We start from the raw sequence: 19,702 nt of genomic DNA on the forward strand, positions 1-19,702 counted from the left end.
TTTACATCCCATAAGCAATGTGTAAGGTTTACAGTTTCTCCATCTTTTTACCAACACTTGATAAGGTCATTCCTTTTAATTTTAGGTATTGTAATGGGTTTGCAGAAATAGTACATTGCATATTTATGTTGTATTTTCCTAACGAATAATGATGTTGAGCATCTAGTTATGTGCTTATCTGTTCATGTCGTTTGCCCACTTTTTCATGGGATTGCGTTTTTTCTTGTTGAGTTGTTTGAGTTTCTTGTAAACCTTGGATATAAGTCCTTTGTTCAATGCACAGTTTGAAAATATTTTCTCCCATTCTGTAGGTTGTCTGTTTACTCTGTTGATTATCTCTTTTGCTCTGCAGAAGCCTTTTAGTTTAGTTCACTCCCACTTGTCTATTTTTGGTTTTGTTGCATTTGCTTTTGAGGTCTTAGTCTTAAATTTTTTGCTTAGTCCAATGTCTTAAGAGTTTTTCTTAGGATTTCTTTCAGGGTTTTTGTATTTTCATGTCTTACATTTAAGGCTTTAATCCATCTTGAGTTAATTTTTGTATATGGTGAGAAATATGGATCCAGTTTTTTTTCTTCCGCATATGCCAATTTTCACCGGGTGTCCTTTCCTCATTGTGTTTTTTTTTTTTTTTTTGGCTTTGTCAAAGATCATTTTATTGTAGGTTCTCTATTTTGTTCCACTTATCTATATGTCTACTTTTGTGTCAGTGCTATGCTGTTTTGGTTACAATAGTCTTGTAGCATAATTTGAAATCAGGTAATGTGATGCCTCCACCTTTGTTATTTTTGCTTAGGATTGTTTGGACTATCTGGGCTCTTTTTTGGTTCCATACGAATTTTAGGATTATTTTTTCTAATTCTGTGGCAAGTGATATTGGTAATTTGATAGGAATTGCACTGAGTCTTACATTGCTTTAGAATATGTGACCATTTTAATGACATTGATTCTTTCAATCCATGAGCATGAGATGTTTTTCCATTTGTGTTATCTACTATTTCTTTTATTGGTGTTCTGTAATTCTCCTTGTAGAGATCTTTTACCTCTTTGGTTAGCTGTACTTCAAAGTATTTTATTTAATTTTTTGTGGTTACTATAAATGAGACTGAGTTCTTGATTTGCTTCTGAGATTGAACGTTATTGGTGTGTAGAAATGCTACTGATTTTTGTACATTAAGTTTGTAACCTGAAACTTGACTGAAGTCATTTATCAAGTCTAGCAGTCATTTGGAGGGGTGTTTAGTGTTTTCCAGGTATAAGATCATGTCATCAGTGAACAGAGATAATTTGACTTCCTCTTTTCCAATTTGGATGTTTTTTGTTTGGTTTTTGTTTTTGTTTTTGTTTTATTTCTTTCCCTTGCCTGGTTGCTCTGGTTAGGATTTCCAGTACGATGTTGAATATTATTTGAATCTTCTCTCTTTTTTCTTGGTTAGTAGAGCTAGCAGTCTATTGATTTTCTTTATCTTTTCAAAGAAACAACTTTTTATTTCATTGATCCTTTGTATTTTGTTGTCTCAATCTCAGTCCTGCTCCGATCTTTTTTATTTCTTTTCTTCTTTGTCTAGCTCCTTGAAGTATGACATTAGGTTGTTAACTTAAATTTTTTCTATCTTTTTTATGTAGATATTTTGCTATAAACTTTCCTCTTAGCACTGTTTTTGCTATATCTTAGAGGTTTTGCTATGTTGTTTCTCTATTTTTATTCATTTCAAAAATTTTTTTGATTTCTGCTTTAATTTCATCATTTACCTGAAGATCATTCAGGAGCAAGTTGTTTGGTCTCCAAGTGTTTCTATAGCTTTCAGAGTTTCTGGTGGTATTGATTTCTAATTTTATTCCACTGTAGTCTAAAAAGATATGCAACGTGATTTCAGGTTTTTAAAAAACTTATTGAGATTTTCTTTATGGCCAAGCATATGGTTTATTTTCAAGAATGTTCCATTCCCAGATGAGAAAAATGTTTACTCTACAATTGTTGGGTGGAATATTCTGTAAATGTCTATTAGGTCCTTTTGGTCTGGCAACCAGTTTAAGTCCAGAGTTTCTTTGTGGATTTTCTGCCTTAGTGATCTGCCTAGTGCTCTCAGTGGTGTTTTGAAGACTTCAGTATTATTGAACTGCTCTCTGTCTCTTTACTTAGGTCTAGGAGGATTTGTTTCATGAAGCTGGGTGGACTGCTGTTGGGTACATATAAATTTATAATGGTTATATCTTCATGTTGAATTGAACCCTTTATCATTATATAATAATCTTATCTTTTTAACTTTCATTGATTTAAGGTCTGTTCAATGTGATATAAGTATAGCTACTCCTGCTTGTTTTTGTTTTATGTTTGTCTGGTATATCTTTTTCACCCCTTTATTTTGAGTCTGTGTGTGTATTTATCTGTTAGGTGGGTCTCTTGTCGGCAGCAAATGGTTGAATCTTGTTGTGTTTTGTTTTATCCAATTTTCCAGTCTATACCTATTAACTGGAGCATTTAGGCCATTTACGTTCAAGGCTAATATTGATATGTGAGGTTTTGTTCCTGTCATAATGTTGTTACCTAGTTGCTTTGTAATCTTGATTGTGTAATTTCTTTGTAGGATGTGACCTTTGTACTTATGTGTGCTTTTATAATTCTGAGTACATCCTTTCCCTTCATTTTTATGTTTAGAATTCATTTGAGCATTTCTTGGAGAGCCAGTGTACTGGTAATAAATTCCATTAGCATTTGCTTATCTGAGAAAGATTTCATTTCTCCCTCATTGATGAAGCTTAGTTTAGCAGGATATGAAATTCTTGGCTGGCATTGTTTTCTTCAAGGAGGCTGACAATAGGACCCCAGTCCTTTCTGGCTTTTAAGGTTTCTGCTGAGAAGTCAACTGTTAGTCTAATGGGATTTCCTTTATAGGTGCTTTGATGCTTCTCTCCAGCTGCTTTTAGGATGTATTCCTTCATGTCAATTTTGGATAGCCTCACAAATATATGCTTTGATGAGCCTTGTCTTGCAGAGATTATTCCAAATGTTCTTTGAAGTTCCCGTATCTGGATATCTAATTATTTATCTAGAACTGGGAAGTTTTCTTGATCATTTTGTCAAATACATCTTCCAAATTTTCTATTTTTTACTTCTTCTCCCTAGGAATGCTTATAAGTTATAGTTTTGGTCACTTTACATAATCCCATATTTCTTGAAGGCTTTTTCATTTTTAAAATTCATTTCTCTTTATTTTTGTCTGACTGGGTTAATTCAAATAATGGGTCTTCAAACTCTAAAATTCTTTCCTACACGTGGTCTACTCTGTTGTTAAATTTTCTACTATATTTTATAATTCTTTCAATAAATTTTTCTTTTCCAGAAGTCCTGTTTTTTTATGTATCCATCTCTTTAGCAAATTTTTCATTCCTATCCTGTTTTCACAGTTTCTTTGTTTTGATTTTCAACTTTGTCTTGGATATCATTGAGCTTCCTTATGATCTGTATTTTGAATTATTTATCTGTCATTTCAGAGTTTTCATTTTGCTTATGATCCATTTCTAGAGATCTAGTGTGATTCTTTGGGGCGTCTAAACACTCTGTCTTTTTTTTTAATTTTAGATTCAGGGATACATGTGCTTGTTTGTTACACGGATAGTACATGCTTAATAGTGGAGATTGAGCTTCTAGTGCACCCATCACCCAAATATTAAACATGTATCCAAGAGGTAATTTTTCAACCCTAACTCCTCTCTCACCCTCTCTCCTTTCAAAGTTCACAGGACACACTGTCTTTTTGTACTGCTAGAGTTTTTACAATGATTCCTTCTTATTTGAAGAAGCTGTCACTTCTTATATTTGAATTTGCTTTCATTTGGATTGGATTTTTAAATTTGTATTATCCTCTCCCTTGAGGTTATAACTGTAATGTATGTTGTGTGTCATCATTTGGCTTCAAGACTGGGCACTTTCAGGGGACCAAGGCTCCCTATGAGTTCCTTGGTTGTAGCTGACTTTTGCATAAGTGGTTTTCTCAAATTCTGGTTGTTGTAACAATGTATGGAGTGTGTAAGCCAACTAACTGTCTTCCACAGGGCTGCAGATGTCTCAGCAAGCTTATCTAGTTCCTTAGCACTATGCCCTTGTGTCAGTAGGTTTTTCATTTGGTTGTGCATTTCAGTCTCCAGCCCAGTATGTGGCACTTACAAGTAAGAGCTGACTCTTCCTCGGATACCCCAATAATGAATGAAATCACTTGTCTTGACAGGGATTGGGGGGATACCTCCTGGTGGGATGCTCTGACATCTTTGTAGGGGGTGTGCAAGAGGGGGCTGCATCAGTTTCTCATCCTGCCAGGCAGAGACATGATCCACTTCCCTATCAGACCCCATCCCAGGGCTTACAACCTTCAGTTCACATAAGTACTGTCTTTTACTTCCAGGCCACAGTGCAACTGAGGTCTGTGAAAAATGCGTATCCCACAACTACCACTGAAATGGCTTCAGGGTGGAACCTCTTTCCTCAGCCCAAAACAGACAGCCCTCAGCTGGTCTGCATGCCACTGCAGGAACACTGCCACTCTGCATAGAAAGGGAGAGATGAATCCTTCCCTTTGTGCAAGCCTGGGCCAGTGGGCTCACTTTCAGTGGGGGTACATCACCCTGCATGGCACTGGAAGGACTTTCTCCAAGTCCACCCATGCCAGCTCCCAGTAGGAGAGGTCACAGTTGTGTCCATAACAGTGGACAGGGGGAGCAGGAGAAGACTTCCTCTCCATGTTAATTCCTGGCCAGTGGTGCTGCTTGCTGCTGAGGCAGAACAACCCTTCCCAGCTTCAGAGATTAGCACCACACCCATGTCTCCATTGGGAGGGGTCCAGTCACTGTCTGGTCACAAGCAGGAGGGCTCTCATGCAGGGAAGAGCAGACAATCTGGTTTCCTTTGTTTCAAGAGGTCTTTTAGGGGACTGCAATTCCCCTTCCCCTAGGAGAAGCCCATGCTGAGAGCTAGATCTCCGGGGATTCCACAGCTCCCTAGGGTGCTGCCAGCCCCTTGTGGCTGCCACAGTCAGAGTGGGTTCTGAGAAGTGTTTGTGGGGGATCTAGTGACGCAGAGAAACATGAGCTGAGATTTCCTTGGCAGGATAGTGGTCCACAATGTTTGCACAGCAATATGGCACTGGTCACCTCACCTTGCATTTGAAGGAAGAGCCAGCAAACTTGTGCAAGATGGCTGCCCTGTGATCTGCTTTCCAGAAGTTCACAAACTGCCACTCACAGCAGTGCCTCTCAGGGACAGAGGGGTTCTCTGACAATTCAGCAGTCAGCAGTTTACCGCTGGGATGTGGGAATAAACATACACCCCCATCTACCCTTTCCATGGGACTCCAATTTCCTCAGGGATTAATCTTTGCCAGATTCTTGCTGCTTTGCTTTTCTGCACCTCAGCTTCTTCCTGTGAGTTCTCTGACGGGTTCCAACTCTCTTCCCTCAGCACTCCACTCAGGCCATGATCATTCTCCCGTAACTTTAGACCTTCTTTCTGACAACTGGTATACAACGTCTCTAGTAAGCCACGGTTTAGGAGACCGGAAAGTCCAATTTCCAAGCAGATTCAGTGTCTGGTGAGGGCCGTCTTCCTGGCTCATAAAAGATGTCTTCTACCTGTGTCCTCATATTGTACAGAGCCATATGCCTTCTTTAGTGAAGTGTCTGTTCAAATCTCTTGCCCATAAAATCGGGGCTTTTTTGCTTGTTTTCCAACTGAATTTTGAGAGTTCATTAAATATTCTGGATCCATATCTTTATTAGACATAAGATTTGCAAATATTTTCTTCCAGTTTGAGGCTTATCTTTTCATTCTTTTACCATGTTTTTTGAAGCGGAGAAGATCTTAATCTTGGTGAAGTCCGATTTATCACATTTTTGTTTTATGAATTGTGCTTTCATATCACAGCTAAGAACTCTCTCCGTCAAGAGTACGATAATTTCCTCCTGTGCTTCCTTCTAAAAGTTTTATAGTTTTAGAACTTATATTTAGGCCAATGATAAATTTTGAGTTAAATTTTGAAATTGTATGAGGTAAGATTATACTTAACTTTCTTATTTTTTACCTATGGAATAGCCATGTGTTTCAGTATTAATTTTTGAAAAGACTATCCTTTCTAAACTTTTTCAAGAATCAGTTGATAATATGTGTGAGTGTATTTCTGGACGCTATTCTGTATTATGATTCAATTTGTCTATCTTTACTCCAATACTACACTGTCTTGATTACTATCGTTTTTAAGTCTTGAAGACAGGTAATTTCAGCCATCCAACTTTGTTCTTTTTCAAAGAGTTTAGTTCTCTACATTTTCATATAAATTTAAGAATCAGGTTAACAACTTCTACAAAAAAGCCTCCAGGACTTCAAGTGGGACAATGTTGAATCTATAGAACAATTTAGGGAGAACTGATATATTAATAATACTTGAGTTTTCCAATCCATTAATATGGCATATGTCTTCATTTATTAAATATTTTAGAATAATCTCAATAATGTTTTGTAGTTTTCAGTGTACAGATCTTGCACACCTTTTTCAGGTTTATCCTTAAACATAAACAACTTGTATTGCGATTATGAAAATAATTTTTTTAATTTTAATTTCCAAGTCTCCATTACTAATATATTTTGGGAGACAATTCTCCAAGAATATTTTTACGGTCCAGGCCATCTGAAGAAAGGGTGCTACAAGATGTTTGCATAACTGCCTAAAAAGCTAAAGATAGTGTTTCTTCTCTTCAGTTCTCTTCAATGTTCTGAAAGAGCCTGTGTGTAGATGGCATTTCCTCTCTAAATGTTTTGAAGGATTTACCAGTGAAGCTCTATGGGCCTGGAACTATATTTACAGAAAGGCTGGTAACTAAAAGTTCAATTCTATAGTGAAGGCAGGGCTACTTGTGTATCAATTTATTTTTGAGTGAACTGTGGTAATTTTTACCTTTCTAGGAACTTACTCACTTTATCTGTTTTGTTGAGTCCATTGGCATAAAGTGGCTCATAATATTTCCTTATAACTTTTTTAACAACTTTGAAATATCATGTAAAAGAACGTTATAAACACTCTCATTCCTGAGGTTTTCTCATAGTGTTTTCTCTGTTTTTTTTTTTAAACTTACTTTTTCATGGTCCATGAATTAACTCTCAGCTTTATGTAAAACTATGACTCCACTGCTAAAGTGTACATTGTAATCCTAGGTGGCTTTATCTTCCTCAGCTTGACAAATATTCATTTCTTCTTTCAAAATTTGTTATTATTTAATTATATTGGAAAGGGGTCCCAATGTTTTTAAGCCTTTAAATCCATTAAATAAATGCTAAGTCAGGATTTTTCTTATATGGACATGTAAGTTTTAGAAAGTAATTATATCTCTACATAAACTGTGAACCCTGCTCAAAAAATTAGCAAATGCTTACATGCTGAGAACCTAAATATCAAAATATAAAGCAAATGGAGCCTCTAAAAAATCTTTTATTACTCTGGGTTTTTATAAGCATTCCTTTTTATAAGCAAACTGAATTTGTGTGCACCCAGCACTAGGGTCCATTCTAAGAGAAAATTGAAAAAAATGCCTCATCACCCACTTGCCTCAAGGACACAATTAACTAAAACGAAAATATGTTGATGTTTGCCTAACCATTTTAGTTTTAACCCAATACTTAACATTACATATGCATACAGGGTATTAATAGAATAATTGTGATTTTTCAATCATTAGCATGAAAACAGTAGACTAAAACATAGGCATATTATGTAAATAGAGAAGAAGTAACAAGGAAAAATGTCTTGACTCAAATTTGCAAACTTCTGTAAATTTTTGTGGGCCTAAAGATTGAGAGATTGTTTAGTACTACTACTGAATTTCAGAATAATTTTGCATTATACTGAAACTCTAGACTGCTCTTGATTTTTCTGAAGCTTTTGTTTAGATTTCCAACTCCTACTGTTTCAATAGCTATCTGGAGATTATTCTATTAAGAATCAGATATTGGGAAGTCACATTTGTTTTAAATACGTATTTTCTTCTGTATGGTTTTCAGAGTGATTTTCTTCTGTGCCTGGAGGGGAGTGAAAATCCGTCATTTCTCTAACAGGAAGCCAGAGAAATACCCAGCTTAGATATATGGTCATGTGCCGTTTCCTGTTACATTCCAGGAATTGTTCTTGGGTATAAACAGTCATCTTCCAGGGGGCAGGTCATGGCTGCATCTGCCTTGTCTATCACTCTATATTTGTAGAATATATGAAATATCCAGCTAAGAGCTGTTAATTCTGATATAGCACAAAGTCTCCATTTATTGAACGTGTCAAACTTTTGCCAAGCTCAGTTTAGTAAGCACAACTTTTAGGCAAACGGAATGTCATTATTGATTGGATTCCATGCATCGTTTCCCCCAAATAAAGCATCCTTGAGTTGATTGATTTTACCATGTTGAAAAGCATGTTTTAATGGGGAATTTCCACAAAACTGTGTTAAGCTTTCCAGTATCTGCAAACTATAAACAAAATAAATAAGACCTGTCTATAAAAATGTCTACAACATAATCAGAATACAAGAATATTTGATTTGAGAAGTATTGAAAAATAAAACACAATCTTCTGAATAATACATGTTATATTAGTTATGAGTTAGGATTTTACTTCATAGAGACATAGAATCCTATACTCAATGACTAGATAGAAATGTGGATAGGACATGAAGGAGTAATCCCAAAGTTGATTAAAGGTATAAACTCTGTTACATAGCCAAACACTTGGCTGTGTAAATGTAAATTAAATAAAGTTATTATCTTAATTCCTCAGACTCACCAGCTACATTTCAAGTGCTTAACAGTCACATATGGTTAGTGGCTATCATATTATACAGTCTAGATATAGAACATTTCCATCATCACAGAAAGTTCTATTGGACAGCAATGGTATTCAGAATATAACACACAAAGAAATATTTTTAAAACTAAGATTGTTGTTCTTAGAAAAAAAGGAATGAGCATATGAAATGAGCATACAATGTGAAAATTTTTAAGCTGTTTCTATATAGTTTCAAAAAATGGTTTCAGTGTCTCACTCAATTTTTTAACTAAATTGATAAGATGCTTTAAATATCATTACATAGTGCAGAAGGGCAAATATAAATGTTCTGAGACATTAAACATATAATTTGGGGGGATACTTAAAGAAAAGAGTAACAAATTAGTTACTCAGGAGAACAGTATTTTCAGAATGAAAAATGAAATCACAATAAACTGCAAAATTTTAAAAAACTGACAACTATCACAAACATCAAACATTCAAAAAATATTTTTATTGACTGTGTAGTGTACCTTTATATGTTCCATATTTTGCCTCATCATATGACAATCGTTCTATGTAACTTTATAGAGAAAGAATAGAGAGATAATTCAATCTGCCTTCTAGGATGGTCAATTGAATTTTTTAAAAATGAAGTTAGGATGCACAAAAATATAACTTCATACAGACATGTGCTTTTTTTAGTACCCATAGGTTTGTGCCCTATAAAAACACATTCTGATCAATTCTCCATTGTATAATTCCCCCAAAAATGAAAAAATATATGATACACTGATCATTGTATATGCTACATTATCAAATATTCCTAATAAGGGAGATTTTCCATTTTGATTAGGTATTGGATTAGGTGTTGATGAGAACCAATTCTCTGCCTATAATTTTACATGTCTGACAAATAGAAAAATCTTCCATAGATCAGCTTCTAGATCTGAACACTTCAACACTCATTTTTTTTGTTATTTAGTTTTTATTCCATAATCATAAATTTAACTTTGCAATCCAGCTAGGCATGGAAGGGAACAAGGAAAACATGGAACCCAAAGGGAACTGCAGAGACAGGGCAAAGATTCTAGGATACTGCAAGCAAATGGGGTGGAGGACTGTTCTCCTGAGCTACAGAAGGAATGGTCTGGTGGTTAAGATAAAATACAGGTCAAATTTATTTGAGTTGTCCACTGTCAGCAATGGTGACCTTCTTGCTGGTCTTGCCATTCCTGGACCCAAAGTGCTCCAGGGCCTCCACAATATTCATGCCTTCTTTCACCCTGCCAGAGACCACATGCTTGCCATCCAACCACTCAGTCTTGGCAGTGCAGATGACAAACTGGGAACCATTTGTTTTGGGCCCGGCATTTGCCATGGACAAGATGCCAGGACCTGTATGCTTTAGGATGAAGTTCTCGTCATCAAATTTCTCCCCGTAGATGGACTTGCCACAAGTGCCATTATGCATGAGAAGTCACCACCCCGACACATAAACCCTGGATTAATTCTGTGAAAGCAGGAACCCTTATAACCAAATCCTTTCTCTCCAGTGCTCACAGCATGAAAGTTTTCTTCTGTCTTTGGAAACTTGTCCACAAACAGCTCGAAGGAGATGCGGCCCAAGGGCTCGCTGTTGACCGTGAAGTCGAAGAACACAGTGGGGTTGACCATGGCTGATAGTACAGGGCTCACAGCGGCGGCGGCATCTGCAAAGCCTTTAACCCTTATTTGTTCCCACTTCCCATGTAGGTCCAGTGGCAAGTGTCACAGGACAAGCTCATTTGATTTTAAAATGTCTGGTCCTACATCTTTATTTCATGACACTATGTAAGTCACCAGTGGGTACCAAGTAGTAATACTCCTGGAAACAATTCCTGTCATGGGATAACTAGCAACAACTGAACTACACATAGAAGTGAGTCTGTGAACTACAAAAATATGTCCACCACACCAAAATACACGTATTCAACATTAGACTTCCCTTTAGCTGATCCGCAAATGCCCATGACCATTCTCCTGCTATCTAGCACCAAGAGAAAGCATGATAACAGTAAGTATGGATGAGTGATAGTAATCCAACTAAGCACAATTAAAATATCTTAATTTTGCAAATGTTATGAAAATATACGTCCATGCAACACAATGCTGGGATCCCTCCCAAGGCCCTGTAAGGGATCCCTGCAAGTGAGAAGCTGAGAAGCTAGACTCCATTGGTAAATCTAGCTCTGATAAAGGATGCATTCTTTACCAGCACCAAGAACTGAGGAATAGAGTTTGAAATATAAGGATTCCAATTAAATATGAGATAGCTTTCCTGTCAGTGTTGCTGAATGTTGACATTATGACTGAATAGATAAAGACTTACAAGTTCAATATTCTAGAAGCTGCTTACCTTTCAGTTCTTTTGCCCTTGTTTAAAATGCAGAACCTGCTCAACTTCTGATAAGGTTAAATCCTGAAATCTATCATAAGTTGAACATATCCTAAGTCAAAAATGCATTTAAGGCTGGGCACGGTGGCTTTCGCCTGTAATCCCACCACTTTGGGAAGCCGAGGCGGGTGGATCACTGAGCTCAGGAGTTCAAGACCAGCCTGGTCAAAATGGTGAAACCCCATCTCTACTAAAAATACAAAAAATTAGCCAGACCTGGTGGAGAGTGCCTGTAATCCCAGCTACTCTGGAGGCTGAGGCAGGAGAATCACTTGAACCTGGGAGGCAGAGGTTGCAGTGAGCCAAGATCGCACCACTGCACTCCAGCCTGGGCAACAGAGTGAGACTCCATCTCAAAAAAAAAAATGTATTTAATACACCTAACCTACCAAACATCATACCTTAGCCCAGCCTACCTTAAACGTGCTCAGAACACTTACCTTAGCCTAGAGTTGGACAAAATCATCTTGCAACATGGGGCAACGTAGCATATTGGTTGTTTAACCCTGGGATCCCGTGGCTGATTGACAGCTGTTGTTGCCCAGCATCACAAGAGTATTGCACCACATACTGCTGGCATGGGAAAACATCAATACTCAAAGCACTGTTTCTGTGTAATGCATATCACTTTTGTACCATCTTAAAGTTGGAAAAAATCATAACTTGAACCATAAGTTGGGGACTGTCACACAATAAGTGGTAGCTTCTAAAATTTTCATGATTCAACATCCACATTTCTATAACATAAGGTAATTGGAAAACAAGTCACAATGATATATGTCTACCTTAAATAATTATTTATGCTATCAGAGAAGCATAGCCATTCATGAATGAAGCATATTTTGAAGAGGTTAAAAAGGAAACTAAAGGTAACACTAGGCACTCACTTTATTTATCTTCAATTATTAGTCAGGCTTTATCAAATTCCTGTTCTATCCTTTGCTAAGAACAGAACAGTTTTTCCTCCTCTCTCTGTTGTCAGGTCACAAACAAAACTCTGCTATTATGTGACTACAAAAACATTTGGTTTTTCCCTTGCTAAAAAGAGATAGGCTACATTTTCTCATTTTATTTGTCTTTCCTGGTTCTATTCATTACAAAAACAAAAACAAAACACAAAACAGCTGCCCCAGAAGGATGTTAGGTAGATACCGAAAACCAGAGCTCTCCTCAACAGTCCGTTCTCTCCAGCCTGCTTATACTGGGCAAAAAATAAACACCACAGTCGGGCACGGTGGCTCACGCCTGTCATCCCAGCACTTTGGGAGGTTGAGGTGGGCAGATCACGAGGTCAGGAGTTTGAAAACAGCCTGACCAATATGGTGAAACCACATCTCTACTAAAAATACAAAAATTAGCTGGGCGTAGTGGTATGCACCTGTAATCCCAGCTACTAGGGAGGCTGAGATAGGAGAATCGCTTGAACCCAGGAGGCGGAGGTTGCAGTGAGCCGAGATTGCGCCACTGCACTCCAGCCTGGGCAACAGAGCGGGACTCTGTCTCAGTAAATAAATAAATAAACAAACAAATAAACACCACAGAAAATCAGCAATTGTTTTTGCCTCTATTGAGTTTTCTCTGCAGCAATTGCTGGTCTATATTTATTTCATATACAGAGTATTCTCACTCTAAACTGTATTCCTCCGCCCTAAAATCACAAAATTAATAACATCCTCATTCATTCATTTCTATGGCAACCATCACACAGTGGAATAGACATATCTACTCCTTGGTAAACTCAACTTGTAAAAGATCATATAGTTTAAACTTTTGTGTGTATATAAAAACAAAATTTTAAACAGATGCATTTGATCGGAGCACATTAAATGTTCTAAAAAGTGACATGAAATTGTTTCTTCACAACTGGAAAAAAATGAGTAGCTAAAACTGAATTTTTACAAAGCGTGATGTGTAAAGTTGGTTTCGAAATCACCAAATATTTTCTCAGTAATCATAAGCATTGCTAATGGAGTCTACAAAAGTAACTAGACTTTTCTATTATAGAAGACTGTAATCTAGTTGTAGAAAAGGACAATAAAGATATTTTAGGTAATAATAGCATTCACCTAATAATAAACACAAAAATATATAGGAAAATTCAGAAAAGACATGATTATTATGTGAATATATGCACACTTTAACTAAACCTGAGGGAAAGATTCAAGTTACTGTTTTGGGAGAAGGTATGAAATGAACACACAGAAAGAGGCAGAAAAGCAGAAGACATTTGAAAAGAGAGATGATCCACTTTATTTCTAGTCCAAAGTTAGCATGGGGAAATGTCAGGAGAAAAAATTAAAAAAAAATAAAAAATAAATGTGGAGAAGCAAAATATGAAGGTGGGGCTTGAAATAAGTATTTGATTCTATAGATAGTGTAAATCCACTAGAGAAAAACCTTATAGATTAACAAAGCAATACATATAATAATTTAAGAAAAGAAATCTGGTAGTGCTATCAACATCCTATCAATTATAAAGGAAAGATTGACCTGTTGCTGGCAATTGGAATACATTTCTGTTTATGTCTTCTGCCAACAAATTTAATACCTTTTCTGTCTTAACTAAGCACTGTAACTTTTGCAGTTTGAGACGCAACAAAAAAACTAGCATACATTTCTTCTTTTCTTCTTTACAATATCATAGGTAGATTAGTTTTTACCATAGATCTTAGGCAAAGAAATTCAGTCTATTATTAGAATCCCATATGTTGACACATTCTTGAGTTCAGGAAAAAGTTTATCTAGTCATAAGGAAATATTTTTATACTTATGATTAATCATATGAAATAGCATTTTATTGAAAAATGTTATGTCTCTATACATTGATGAGATTGATGTATGGTGTTCTTTAGCATGGAATATTGGTCATTTTATTGATGATATAATTTACTGAATGTATTCTATGTGTCTAAAACTGTGCCAATTATTTTCTATCCATCTATATGTCACTTCATGCTTATAGCAACTCTTTGTTTTACAGAAAGTGAAATTTGAGCCTATAGGTGGCCACTTTCCCTAGGCTACACAGTCAGTAAGTGGCAGAGAAAGAATGTGAACCCAGTCTGTCTCATTCAGAAGCTGGCACTCTGACCACAATGCTATGCTATCATACAGGATAAATCAAGAAATTTCTGATCTTTCTATTTATTCTAGAACTGGTTTTATATAATAAAAAATAGTTTATCTAAATGCTGAAAGAATTCTTGAGAGAATCTAGTGGATCTAGCTGTGTTTGCATGGTATACACTATTCATATATAAACTTGATTTACATTAATCAATTCAATTCTATCTATGGAGCACTTAGTATGTTCTGTGTGCCCAATGTTAGGGCTAGAAAACAAATATGATCTAGTCCTTTCTCTAAGTAGCTCACATTCTGGTGAGGGGAATAAGAATATAAACAAGTACATTAAAATATCTGAAATTTAGAATTTCCTAGAGATTCTCAACAGCAGATTTCAACTTACACAGGAGAGAATTGGCAGACTTTAAGATACGTCAATTGAGATTATCCAATCTAAGAAGCAGAAATTAAAAAGAATTTTTTAAAAAGATGAATAGAGCATCAGAGAACTGTTAGACACCATCAAGCATTGCAAACACATGCATAATGAAAGTTCCAGAAGGAAAAGAGAGAGATAAATGGGAAGAAAGAATATTTGAAGAAACAATTGCTGAAAACTTCCCAGATTTAATGAAAAATGTTAACCTCCTAATAGAAGTATCTCCACAAATTCACAGTAGAATAAACTCAGAGATCCACATCTAGACACATCATAATCAAACTGTCAAAAAAACAAAGAAGCAACTCATCATGTACAAAGAATCTTCAAGAAGATTAACAGATGAGTTCCCATCAGAAATCATGAAGCCAGGAGACTATGGAATTGTACAGAGCAGTCTCCCATTATTCACAGGGGATATATTCCAAGACCACCAGTGGATGCCTGAAACTGCAAATAATACCAAACTCTCTTGCTGTTAATTGGAATACGTTTCTGTTCATGTCTTCTACCCACAAATTTAATACCTTTTCTGTCTTAACTAAGCACTGTAACTTTTGCAGTTTGAGATGCAACAACAAAACTAGCATAAATTTCTTCTTTTCTTCTTTACAATATCATAGGTAGATTAGTTTTTACCATAGATCTTAGCAACCTCAGCACACAATTTTTCTTCTTTTCATATCAGGTCAAGGACTTTCAGCTTTTCACTTAAAGAAGGCACTTTATGGCTTCTATTTAGCATATCTAAATTGCCAGCATCACAACCCTTCTGCTTTAGGAACATTTTAAGTTAAACGAGGGTCATTTAAACACAAGTACTGCGTTATTACTACAGTTGATCTGATAACTGAGACTGCGACTAAGTGACTAATGAACAGGTACTGTGTACATCATGGATACTTTCCAAAAAAAAGATGATTTGTGTACTGGGTGGGATGGAGCAGGATGGTGCAAGATTTCATCATTCTATTCAGAACGGTGTGCAATTAAAAACCTATGAATTGTTTATTTCTGCAATTTTCCATTTAATATTTCCAGACTGCAGTTAACCATAGGTAACTGAAACTGTGAAAAGTGAAACCATGGATAAGAGAGGGCTATTGTATTCAAAATGCTAAAAGAAAAAGACTGTCAGTGAAGAATGTTATGTTCAGCGCAATTAACATTGAAAAGACAAAGGGTAAATTAAGGAATTCTCAGATAAGCAAAAACTTTAAAAACTGGTCTCTAACAGTCCAACCCTATAAGAAATACAAAAACAAGTTTTTCAGGCTGAAATGAAAGGATATTAGACTAGCTCTAATTCACATGAAGAAAGAATGCCAATAACACTAATACACAGGTAAACATAAAAGACAATATACGTGTATTTGTGTTTATTTTATGCAGTTTAGTCTTTCAAAAAATTCCCTCCAGAGAATATCAACACAAATGAAACATTTTTGTTTCATTTCTTCCTAATTTGGTCTTGAGGTGCCTGTCTTGAGAATAGCCATAAACTCTAGCCCTATCCTGATGGAGACCCCAGGGATTTGGTTATAGAAGTTCAGTGTGCCTTTCCCAGATACTTCTTTATCCTGACGGACTGCCTAATGTCTAGCCCATGACCAGATGTCCTCACAGGACACTTGTTTATACTGGCAGGTACCATGTGGCTCCTGCTGACCTGTATAATATTTGTGCCAAGATAGCCAATCTCTAGAAAAATAACTATGACTGGGAGGAAATTTGCATCCAAGTGTGTCAGTCAGGAGAGACACAGAGAAGACACACAACAAAATACACGAAATAACAGAAGTCGTTTATTACTTACAGGTCCAAGAGAGAAGGGGGTTACTAATCAAGGCTGATGGGAAGATCTCAGGGGAATTGTGCTCAACCAGAAGACGGAGAGGCAGAGAGAGGTAGATCTGTAGGCTGAATCCATTTGAGTATATGGCTAACTATATAAGGTCTAAGTATAGACCTGAATCCATTTTGAGTATAGGGTTAACTGTCTCATACTGGAAACAGAATTTAGTCACCCTTGATGCAGGCTGAGGCCTTTATTGGGGTGCAGGGTACCCAAGCAGATTTCCCATGAGGAATTCTAATTGATGGAATTAGACATAAGACCCATGAGGCCACACCGTGACTTAGAAGTGATCACTGTGACACATCTGCATATTCCATGAGAGGTATGAGTGTCAGTGTGATGAGTCCAGTAGGTTGGATCTCTCTGTTTCATAGGGAAGTGGTTAACAGGAGGTGGGTATATAGGGCAGATATCTAGATCGACCACATTGAGGAACTGGCAGGAGGCAGAGAGTTGAAAACTGCATCAAGGGTGACTAAATCCTGTTTCTAGTAGAAGACAGTTAACCCTATACTCAAAATGGATTCAGAGCCAACATAAAATTGCAAGTACCCACTACACCTGTGTCCACTGCAATGGACAATATCTTAATTGGTTCAGGCTGCCGTAATAAAACACCATAAATTGGGTGGCTTAAACAACAGGAATTTATTTTCTCACACTTCTGGAGGCTAGAAGTGTTAGATCAAGGTGCCTGCTGATTTGGTTCCTTCCTGGCTTGCAAATGGCCACCTTCTTACTATATCCTTTTATGTCAGAGAGTGAGAGAAAGAAACAACTCTCTGCTGTCTCTTCTTATGAAAACACTGATACTATAGGATGAGGGCTTCAGTCTTATGACCTCCTTTAACCTTAATTATTTCCTTAGAGGCCCAATTTCCAAATATAGTCACACTGGGGGTTGGGTCTTCAACATACAGATTTTGGAAAGACACACATATTCAGTCAATAAAGACAACATCCTCTATAGGTTTCCTCTCATCTGTTTCATATCCCTGGTTCCTCACTCCTATTTCCTAAGATCACTTTCCAAATAAACTATCTGTATACAAGTGGATCAAGTTCTGCTTTCATGAGAACACAGGCTAAAGCAAGAATTGCTTCCAGAAATTTCCATGGCAGCATTGTTTGCAATAGCAAAAAAAAAAAAAAAGGGAAATAACCTAAATGGCAACTGACACAAGAATGAAAAAATAAATTGTGGTATATATGTAATGAAATTAAGTTCTGGAGTTAAAATGGCATAAACACGTCAAAGAATACATATAGTATAATCCCATTTATATAGAATTCAAAAACAGATGAAACTCAACAATATGTTGTTTTTTGTTTAGGATATAGGTTCATATGTAGAAAGACTATAAAGAAATCAAGGAAATGATAAACACATCATTCAGTGGTTACCCCCAGAAATGAAGAAAGAGGGCTTCAGAGTTATTGGTAATGCATTTCTGAAGCTGAATGCTAGATATATGGGTGTTGGTTTTACTGTTTTTTATCATACACACATACATCTTTACATCATACATATATTACATTTATAGTTATATATGAATATGGTTACATATATTTGCCTGGGCAACAGAATGAGACCCTGTCTTGAAAAAAAAAAACCCAATATGTGGTTCAATCTTAGGAATTCATGGTCCTGAATAACTAGGCTAATTAATTAAGAGAGATGATAGCAATTTTCCACTTACTATTTTTGCATGCATTTAGCCTTCCTGAAATATGGTTGAGATTTAATTTATATAAAATTATAAATAAGAAATACATTTATACTATTAAATTTAAATAAAATTAAATCACATATATATAACATACATCACAGTATACATATATCATATTTACAGTTAAATTACATAGTATTTAGCTACATATTGAATTGCATAGCAATTAACTATGTAATTTATTAGGCATTTTAATTAAGATAGTTAATTTAAAAAAAACAAAATATTAGCTTGAAGTATGAAAAGTGGGCTTTTAAAACACAAGCTTTGTTAAATGTTGCATTCATTTAACTTAAAAAAAATGAAACAGCAAAGTTGTTTTCACCAACAACATTTTCCAATTCAACTAGAAGAAATCCTAGGAGGAGAAAAAATATTTCTTTCCTAGGCAGTATACATTTTGAAATCTACCAATGGGAAAACATCTGTCAAGAATGAATTTCAGAAGAAAATTAATTTTATAATTTACCACCTAGATAGCTGCCAAACTTTAGTGACTAAAGCTCTAAACCAAGTGGCAGCAGATCTAACATCCTTTTCTCCTTCCTCTTCACGTTCCAGCTCTGCGACTGGATGCAAGCCAAGATCCTAGATGACTCAATTTTTCACTCTATCAGATGAAGACCATACTTGCCATCTCTCAAATAAAGGTTATGAGGATTAATCTGTCCATAATGCATTTGGAGATCCTTGCAATAAAGATTAAAACCATGTATAAAATTTACTATATTTTATAGGTGTGAGTTTTCAAGATCAGTTATCTTGAAACTGTTTATTCCCTAAGAATTGGGCCTGCAGTTTAATATCCTATGACATGAAATACATGGTTCAATCTTAGTTAGGGATCCACAGTCTTCAATAACTAGGCTTCTGTTGGTATAGTTAATTAAGAGAGATGATAGCAATTCTCCACTTACTATTTTTGCCTGCATTTATCCTTCCTGAAATATGGTTGAAATTTAAAACATGGAAGCTGGTTACTACTTACTCCCAGACACCATCCTAGAAGTAGCACAAGATGGGTCATATGGCTGATTTAAAATCTAGAATATAAATGTGACATAAACTGTAGGATTAATATTTCAAAAAATATACCTGTCCTAGCCAAGGATGCTTTTTTCCTTAATTAAAAATGATATCGTTAACATTACAGTTTACTGATTAAATGCCATTTACATATTGGTATTTGCCTATTAGCATTAGGAAGAAAATACCTTCTAACAATTCACATCTGCCTCTTCTCTAAACTCATTAACAATTCCTATTCACCATATTGTAAAGACATTTACTTTCAAGATTTCAGGCTTTAATAGGCCAGGCATGGTGGCTCACATCTGTAATCCCAGCACTTTGGGAGGCTGAGATGGGAGGGTTGTGTGA

General features: G+C 36.0%; 1 pseudogene; it reads right to left on the bottom strand.

Moving 5' to 3' along the window:
• Nucleotides 1-9,972: 9,972 nt before the first annotated feature.
• LOC106635446 (peptidyl-prolyl cis-trans isomerase A-like) lies at nt 9,973-10,499 on the bottom strand (annotated as a pseudogene).
• Nucleotides 10,500-19,702: the final 9,203 nt, after the last annotated feature.

This window comes from Pan paniscus, chromosome 14 (genome assembly GCF_029289425.2).
Source record: "Pan paniscus chromosome 14, NHGRI_mPanPan1-v2.0_pri, whole genome shotgun sequence".
In the NCBI taxonomy this organism is placed as follows: domain Eukaryota; kingdom Metazoa; phylum Chordata; class Mammalia; order Primates; family Hominidae; genus Pan; species Pan paniscus.